The following is a 10,199-nucleotide window of genomic DNA, read 5'->3' on the forward strand; positions in this document are numbered from 1 at the left end:
ATTTCAGACGTGTTTTATTATTGCACAGACTCTGAACACCTCCTCTGCAACAATTAATAAAATTCAACTCTATAAGTACTTACATAGAATAATATATTTCATTTACTATTGCTACTATTATTTACTGTTTATCATTGGGGCAGAATCTCAGCCTGTCTAGTTCACCACTATGTCTACGAGACTGGCCATTAACTGTTCTTAAGATTCTGTGAGGGATGAGTTCATCAATGACTGAACAGGGTAGAAAATACGTAGATTATATTTTTCTTATGAAAGTTGCAAATTACGTATTTATTCTATAGCAGACAACACAGAGTTTTGATACACGAGTGTCACCGCTCATGAGAACAAGGGGACTGACTGTTGGGAAATATGCAAAGATTAATGCAGACATGTTTACCAGCCACCAACTGGGATTATCAAAAAGAGACAAATAAGAATTAATAATGGAGGAGAGGCCATAAAATGATACAAAGGTGCTCGCCAGAACAAAGATGCTTTGGTTGCCTTTGGTCTCAGCAGAGAATCTGAGGGAGATGTTGTTCGTATGAATGTGTTAGACCTACTGCTAATGTCTGTACAGGAGGAAAACTATGGAACCACTGGCCCAGGACATGAATGCCAAACACAAAACATCATGGGAGGATGTCAATGCTGCATAGATTGAGAATGTGACATAGTCATGTAGTGTAGTAGAGCAGTATTCCAACACATTTTCCTTTATGATGGTATTGTTGCTCCATTTGCCAGACCCATAAGTAGGAAAAATGGCATTGACCAGCATGTGTAGTATCCAGCAGAGGATATTGGAGGGACCAATGTACTTTAGGGCTTTTTGTTTAAGCTCTGCCCACCTGGAGTGCATGGAGCTGACGGTGATGGTCTGGAAGACACTCAAGAGGCAGGTGGTGCAAATGGACATACCCCTGGTCACCCTTTGAAAATATAAAACAAGTTTGCATCCAAAACCATTGAGGAAATGTTTTAACCCAAAAGCAAGCATTGTCTGGGGGACATCTATAGAGAGAATGGCCAAGGAGTTGGCTACAGTCAGGTGCCTGAGAATCAAGTCTGTGGACTGTGACCTGCATCCATAGAAATGAAAGAAGATGTAATGAATTATGAGTCAGAAATTCCCCAGGATTACAACAACTATCTGGAATAGGAGGATCGTTGCTATTTTCAAATCCATGGAGGCTATTCTGTCATTTTCCAGGGCTTGAGATTCAAATTCACAATAGAGGACTCTGCATGGAAACATGAATTGTGGCCTACATTGTTCATGGAAAAATAAAATTCAAACATTTTTCACTTACCATTACTTCACTCTAGAATCAATTTGTAAATATATTTTCTTTTGTTAAGAGATTCCCAGTGTTTTCTGTGTTTCTTTTTGTAGCACTCAAACTTTTTGTCACTGTTTTGAGTGTTTTACCTGTTCTAAATTATTTAATATTCATGATTCTGTAAGTTATGAGCTAATATTATTCTGTTCTGTCAGACAAAGAGAATTTAGCCACAAGGAGGTTAAGGGACTCATAAAAATAGACATAGAGTCAGGATTTGAACCTAAGAAAATTGGTTGCAAATACATTGGTGTTTTCTACTGTGCTGGCTTATCATAGCTCTCTAATTGAGTACTTCAAATAACCAAAATACATGTTGTATTTTAAATCAGAACATTGTCTGATACAGTGCTGGAAGATGAGGAGCCCCTCAGGGTGGAAGGCACTCAAAAGACAACGGGGGAAGGGCTGCCTTCTCAAAGTAGAGTTGACCTTAATGACATGGATGGAGTTAAGCTTTCAGGACCTTCATTTGATGATGTGGCATGACCCAAAATAAGAAGAAATGGCTGCAAACATCCATTAACAATCAGAACACGGAACGTACGAAGTATGAATCTAGGAAAATTGGAAATCATCAAAAATGAAATGGAATGCATAAACATCGATATCCTAGGCATTAGTGAACTGAAATGGACTGCTATTGGCCATTTTGAATTGGACAATCATGTGGTCTACTATGCTGGGAATGACAACTTGAGGAGGAATGGTGTTTCATTCATTGTCAAAAAGAACATTTCAAGATCTATCCTGAAGTACACTGTCAGTGATAGGATAATATCCATACACCTACAAGGAAGACAAGTTAATGCACTATTATTCAAATTTACCCACCAATCACTAAGGCCAAAGATGAAGAAATTGAAGATTTTTACCAACTTCTACAGTCTGAAATTTATCAAACATGCAGTCAGGACATATTGATAATTACTGGTGATTGGAACGTTAAAGTTGGAAACAAAGAAGAAGGATCAGTAGTTGGAAAATATGGTCTTAGTGATAGAAATGATACCAGAGATTGCATGATAAAATTTTGAAAGACCAACGATTTCTTCATTGCAAATACTTTTTTTAAACAACATGAACAGTGGCTATACACGTGGACCTCGACATATGGAATACACAGGAATCAAATTGACTACATCTGTGGAAAGAGACAATGGAACAGCTCAATATCATCAGTCAGAACAAGGCCAGGGGCTGACTGCAGAAAAGACCATTAATTGCTCATGTGCAAGTTCAAGCTGAAGCTGAAGAAAATTAGAACAAGTCCATGAGAGCCAGTATATCCCACCTGAACTTAGAGACCATCTCAAGAATAGATTTGACATACTGAACACAAACGACCAAAGACCAGATGAGTTGTGGAATGACATCAAGGACATCATACATGAAGAAAGCAAGAGGTCATTTAAAAGAGAGGAAAGGAAGAAAAGACCAAAATGTATGTCAGAACAGACTCTGAAACTTGCTCTTGAACTTAGAGTAGCTAAAGCGAATGGAAGAAATGATGAAGTGAAAGAGATTGTCTCAGTCATCTAGAGCTGCTCTAACAGAAGTACCACAAGTGGATGGTTTTAATAAAGAGAAATTTATTCTCTCACAGTCCAGTAGGCTGCAAGTCCAAATTCAGGGCATCAGCTCCAGAGGAACACTTTCTCTGTCGGATCAGGAGGAAAGTCCATGCCATCAGTCTTCCTTTGGTCTGGGAGCTTCTCTGCACAGGAACCTCAGGTCCAAAGGGCACACTCTGCTCTCAGCACTGCTCTCTTAGTGGTATGAGGTTCCCAAGTGTCTGTTCACTTCTCTCTTTTATATCTCAAAAAAGATTGCATTAAGACACTAATCTTGTCAACCTCATCAGTATAACCTCATCACAGTGATAGAATTTACAACACATGAGATCACATATAATCTCATCATAGTGATACAGTTTACAACACATAAGGAAATCACATCAGATAACACAATCATACAATACTAGGAATCATGACCTAGCCAAGTTGCTACACACATTTTTGGGGGGGACACAATTCAATCTATGACAGAGATGAAAAGAAGATTTCATAGGGCAGCTCGAGAAGACAAAGTAAAGTATTATAATGACATATGCAAAGACCTGGAGTTAGGAAACCAAAAGGGTAGAACACACTCAGCATTTCTTAAGCTGAAAGAACTGAAGAAAAAAATTCAAGCTTCGAGTGGCAAAAATGAAGAGTGGCAATGCAGAAAGCATAAAAAGAAGATGGAAGGAATACACAGAGTCACTGTACCAAAAAGAATTGGTTGATGTTTAACCATTTCAGGAGGTAGCATATAATCAAGAGTCAGTGGTAGTGAAGGAAGAAGAGCAAGTTGCACTGAAGACACTGTGAAAAACAAGTCTCCAGGAATTGACGGAATACCAGTTGAGATGTTTCAACAAACGGATGCAGTGCTGGAAGTGCTCACCAGGCTATGCCAAGAAATTTGGAAAACAGTTACTTGGCCAACTGACTGGAAGAGATCCATATTTATGCCTATACCAAAGAAAGGTGATCCAACCAAATGTGGAAATTATAGTACAATATCATTAATATCACCTGCAAGAAAAATTTTGCCGAAGATCATTTAAAAGTGATTGCAGCAGTACGTCAACAGGGAACTGCCAGAAATTCAAGATGGATTCAGAGGAGGACGTGGAACCACGGATATCACTGCTGATGTCAGATAGATCCTGGCTGAAAGCAGAGAATACCAGAAAGATGTTTACCTGTGTTTTATTGACTATGCAAAGGCTGTGGATCATAACAAATTATGGATAACTTTGGGAAGATTGGGAATTTCAGAACACTTAATCGTGCTCATGAGAAACCTGTACATAGATCAAGAGGCAGTCATTCAAACAGAACAAGGGGATACTTCATGGTTTAAAGTCAGGAAAGGCGTGTGTCAGGGTTGTATCCTTTCATCATACTTATTTAATCTTATGCTGAGAAAATAATCCGAGAAGCTAGACTATATGAAGAAAAAACAGCATCAGGATTGGAGGAAGACTCATTAACAACCTGCATTATGCAGATGACACAATTTTGCTTGCTAAAAGTGAAGAGGACTTGAAGCACTTACTGATGAAGATCAAAGACTACAGTCTTCAGTATGGATTACCCTTCAACATAAAGAAAACAAAAATCCTCACAACTAGACCAATAAGCAACATCATGATAAACGGAGAAAAGATTGAATTTGTCAAGAATTTCTTTTTACCTGGATCCGCAATCAACACTCATGGAAATAGCTGTCAAAAAATCAAACGATGCATTGCATTAGGCAAATCTGCTGCATAAGACCTCTTTAAAGTGTTAAAAAGCAAAGATGTCACTTTAAAGACTAAGGTGCGCCTGACCCAAGCCATGGTGTTTTCAGTCACCTCATATGCATGCGAAAGTTGAGCAATGAAAAAGGAAGACCGAAGAATAATTGACGCCTTTGAATTATGGTGTTGGTGAAGAATACTGAATACACCATGGACTGCCAAAAGAACGAAGAAAATCTGTCTTGGAAGAAATACAGCCAGAATGCTCCTTAGAACCAGGGATGGTGATAATTCATCTCACATACTTCGGACATGTTATCAGGAGGTACCAGTCCCTAGAGAAGGACATCACGCTTGGTAAAGTAGAGGGTCAGTGAAAAAGAAGACGACCCTCAACAAGGTGGATTGACACAGTGGCTGCAACAATCGGCTCAAGCATAACAACAATTGTGAGAATGGCTCAAGACTGGACAGTGTTACGTTCTGGCGTACATAGAGTCGCTATGAGTCAGAACCGACTCGACTACACCTAACAATAACAACAACATTTTAAATGTATTTTATGAGTTTAGTTCCGATAATTTCCCATTTTATCTAAGTATTCTATAGACCAATAACATTTATGAATCAAGGTTTACAGGTTGTAGTAAAATGTGGATGCCCTGACTAATTTTCTATGACCGAACTGGATTTCTTCAATAAATATTAACACAGTAACAAAACATTCAATTTTTTTTTGCCAGAAATTAAAGTACAAGGACATCCATGGCATAAATTATTATTCAAAACCATGCCATGGTCCAAATCATAGGACATGGAACATCAATACATGATAAAGTATTTTAAGGGTGAAAACTAAATTAATCTTCATCAGAGATCATGTAACCATATATTTCTTGTTTCTGAAAAATGAAGAGAAATTATAATTAATATTTGTTTTGGAACATATATTAAACATAAGACAAGCGTGAAAAATTACAGAAAAATAATTCTATTTTACCAATTGCTACCCAGTTACACAGTTTTAGATAATTCAGTTAGCTCTATCATACACATTACTACATGCACAGAAGGTTTACAAAAATAACTATAGTACTCCTGAAAATTTCTTTGTGATTTTCACACACCATATTGAATGGCAGACTAATTCTACAAGTATAACTTTGAAGCACCAGAAAATTGAGATTTTGATACCACTTGGATCAAACACCCAGAACCACCTTCCTTGAGGATTTAATTAAATTACCTTAGGAGCAGCCAGGGATTGGTTTCGGGACTCAGACCTCCAGTCTCCTCCAAAACATCAGCTCATGCCATGGGAATTTTCATCCTTCTGTGTGACACTAACACTGGACTAGTTTCTACCCTCAGAGAAACTCCTTTTCTAGACATTGTCACGCACCCAGTTCCCGATCCATCTCTTTTCCTTCTAGAACCTGCCTTTCATGTAGAAATAGAAAATACTTACCTGATTCCTGCCTATTGCCTGACGATGGACTCAGTGATGGTCACAACAGCCAAAACAGGTGTGAAAGAGAGACAGCCAGACCCTGAGATATGGGTTAGAGATTCTGTGACCTCATCTCCTCACAGAACTGCTGTTATCACTTTACCTGTAGTAGCCATGATGATCTACCACTGGGGAGCTGAGAAAAGTTCCAAAAAACTTTATACCACTTTTTGATTCCCAGAAACTCAAGTGTCTGGTGAGCATCTCCAAAAAGATCATTGGAGCATAAGAAGCATCATATGACTGATATGCATACACACCGACACACACACACACACACACACACATATACATACAAGTATATGCATGTGTGTGTGTATACCACCACTGTCTTGTAAATAAGACTGTTTCATATGTGCTTGGATTCTATGTGATATATATAAACACTGAACTTCCGGCAAAAGTATACGATTTACATATTTCTGATAAGAATAGAGTGTTTCGTGTTACTTATTCAGGTGAAGCAGAGCCTGAAGACACCAGAGTCACTACTTATGAAAACAGAGGGCTTACAGTAGGGAAACATGCATTGAATAGTGGAGAGATGTTTAACAGCTACCAGGTAATACTAAAAAGGGCCACACAAACTTGAAAGATGGAGGACAGGGTGTAAAAGGATATGAAGGTGTTCACAAGGACAAGGATGCTTTGGGTAGCTCTGGACTCAGGGGAGGAACTGGGGGAGACATTGTTCCTATGAACGTGTTGGACCCGCTGCTTGTATCTGCATAGGATGAAAATAATAGAGCCATAGACCCAGATCATGAGTCCCGAGAGTACAACACAGGGAATGATAACAATGCTGCATGTAGTGAGTGTATGCTTCTGCCAGGAAATTCCCTATAACAATATCCTAAATCTCTTTTCTTTGTGATAGTTTTATTGCTCCAATGGCTAGTCACATAGATAGGAACTATGATATTTACCAGCATATGCAGGATCCAGTACAGGAATATGGAGAAGCCCATGTGATAGAGAGCTTTCACCTTAAGCTCTGCCCACCTGGCATTCCTGGGGCTGATGGTAATTGTCTGAAAGATACTCAAGAGGCAGATGCTCTCAATGGACACTACACTGCCCACTCTGTGAAGATAGAAAAAAAGTTTGCATCCAAAATTATCGAGCAAATCTTTACACCCAAAAGCTGCCATGGTCCCTGGGATTCCCCTAGAGAGAATGATCAAGGTGTTGGCCACAGTCAGGTGCCTGAGAAGCAAGTATGTGGACCCTAACTTACATTTAGTGAAGTAAAGGAAGATACAATGGAAAAGAAGGGAAATGTTCCCCAGGATACCAACTGTCATCTGTAATAAGAAAGTCATTCATATTGTCACATCCCTAGAAGACATTCTCTCAGTTCCCAGTGACTAATAATTGTCTTCAGATCCAGAGGGTCCTGCATGGGAAGATGAGACATGGGCCACATGTATCAATTATGTCAATTGAAATTCACTGTGATCCATTTACCATTAATTCCTACTTTGAAACGTTGACTTAGTTTTTCTTTCATTAAAAGGTTTCCAAGAGTTAGGTGTATAACCTTTAAAGAGTACTTGTTATATAGGAATCACTGCTATGAAGACTGCACATGTGGCAACTTCCTTATTCTTCACAAATTTCCGAGGCAGGCACTACTATTATTTTCATTATAAAGATAAGGAGAACTTAGGCACAGAGAGGTTAAGTGATTTGTCTAAATTCACATGCTGGGTACGTGCACAGTGCAGACTTGAACCTGGCTGAGTTGATTGCTCCAAGCTAGTTAGCTGTGCTCTTCCAATAATCCAGATCTGCCTTTAGTTTTCTGTTGACACCTTATCATTTTATTTTATACTGGTGATATTTTATTTTATAATGTTGGTTGTGACAACTTTCCATTGCTATGTAAAAATTTACTCCATAGGCCAATATTAATCATACTCATTGCTGTCAAGTTGATTCCAACTCATAGAGTTGAACTGTCCCATAGGGTTTCCGAGGAGTGACTAGAGGAGTATAACTGCTGACCTTCTGGTTGACAGCCGAGCTCTCAACTCCTGCACCACCAGGGCTCCAATATTAATTAGGATAATGATTTAAAGAGCTTAATAAAATACAGATTTACTGATTGCAGTAGAATAGAATAGGAACCTGCCTCATGACCAGGTTGGGTTTAATGAATGCAAGATTGACTCAATATTGGAATGGCAACAAAATGACGCATTTGCTTCTATGCCAGGAACAAAATACATTGGCACCTATCACAAGAATTATTAAACAACTCATATCATGCCCTAAACTATGGAACAGGAAACAGTAATACATGATAAAATGGTGGACAGTAGAAACTCAGCCATTACTGTTTTCACTTTATGTACTCATCAATTCACACATCAGTTAAGTAAAAGTATTAGCAGTGAGGTGAGATTTTGAAAAATATCAACACGTAAGACACATATGGAAAATGAGGTCCATAAGCCATGACATCTTGCTCATTTTATAAATTGAAATTGTTGATTTCTTAATTAATATTAGAATATTTTTCAACCAGAGAAAATGGCACAAGATACATTTCAGCCTGACAGCTGCTGGGTGAAACTCATTATTATAAAGTTACCTTTTCCTTAAGTGCTGCTTCACTAACATCAACAGGGAAAGCAGGCTCCACATAATCAACAGACCATGGATGTTGTCAGGAGAGACACAATTGCTGTCTCCCTTAGTGCATCATACACCCCAGTTAGAGAAAACATTTCTATTCCAGCAACAGCCATTCAGATACACTGTTTCTGACAGGATTAGAGGATTCATATAGATTGATTCTGCTCTGAATTACACGTGTGGAAGTGATACAGGCAGACATCCCATAATCCCGAAAATCTTATGATTTCTGTATAGAAAGTAGGCTGAAAAGCAGATTGATTTCAGAACTACAGACTTCAAGCTTCTTAAAAATCAGGTTTCATGATCACTATGATTAGAAAAGGAGTCTCGGTGGCACGGTGGTTAAGCACTTAGCTGCTAACCAAAAGACAGCAGTTTGAACCCACCAGCTCTTCGGGAGAAAGATGTGGCAGTCTGCTTTATAAAGGTTTATAGCCTTGGAAACTCTATGGGGAAGTTATACTCTGGCCTATAGGGTGGCTATGTGTCTGAATTCAACTCTGTGTCAATGGGTTTGATTTTTGGTTTGGATTGGTTTAAAAACCAAAAATCACAGTTCTTGAAGATGATACTAAATGACATCAGGAGACATCAGGGATTGGGGTAGGGTCTGGGACCCATGTCTCTGTTCTAACTCATCTCAAGCTCAGGACGTAGTCCTCCTTCCTGTGGGCCACTGGACCAGTTTCAAACCCAGAAGTTTTCCTTATTCCAATATGATGGCTTACCTAGACCCTGATACACTCATTCCATTACAGGCTCTTCCTCTCACCCTGAAATAGCAAATACTCACCCGACACCTTCCCGCTGAAAGGACCGTGGGCTCAGTATGATCATGACATCTAGGACAAATGTATGAGGGAGGCAGCCAGACCCTGAGGTCCAGGTTTTTATTCTGTGCCCTCTCCTCCCCATAGAACTGAAATTATCATTTCACCTCCAGTGGCATTGACAGCGCAGGCTTGGGGAGCTGAGAACATCTCTGGAAAATGTTTCCCCAGTGGCTAATTACCAAAACCAATTACAAATTCCCAGTTAGTATCTCCAAAGAGACCATGGAAGTGTTTGGGAGAAGGTCTTTCTTGTCCAAGATCCTGGAGACAGACAGGGCCTCCCATGGAGGGAGCAGGAAATGCTGAGGTCTGACACGTGGGGGACATGAGTCTCTCTGGATTCTCTGGTCTCTAAAAAGTTCTCCTGTCTCAAATATTTTCTCATCTTCAGCCCATGAGCTGCATCATTAAGTCGTGAACAGAGAAACAGAATCAGACAAAATATCTAAGAAGGATTTTTAAAGTGATACAAGCAAAAAAAAAAAAAAACAACGTGATACCAATAATTTACATGAGAAATCACTGGACTCACTTGCACAACTCAATGCCAATAAATATGGACATTTTGCAAG

The 10,199-nt window shown here is 39.1% G+C and overlaps 2 pseudogenes; both read right to left on the minus strand.

Moving 5' to 3' along the window:
* Nucleotides 1-283: 283 nt before the first annotated feature.
* On the minus strand, nt 284-1,192 carry LOC105756553 (vomeronasal type-1 receptor 2-like; annotated as a pseudogene).
* Nucleotides 1,193-6,699: 5,507 nt separating this feature from the next.
* On the minus strand, nt 6,700-7,473 carry LOC111821483 (vomeronasal type-1 receptor 2-like; annotated as a pseudogene).
* Nucleotides 7,474-10,199: the final 2,726 nt, after the last annotated feature.

This window comes from Trichechus manatus, unplaced genomic scaffold (genome assembly GCF_000243295.1).
Source record: "Trichechus manatus latirostris isolate Lorelei unplaced genomic scaffold, TriManLat1.0 scaffold00087, whole genome shotgun sequence".
NCBI lineage: Eukaryota > Metazoa > Chordata > Mammalia > Sirenia > Trichechidae > Trichechus > Trichechus manatus.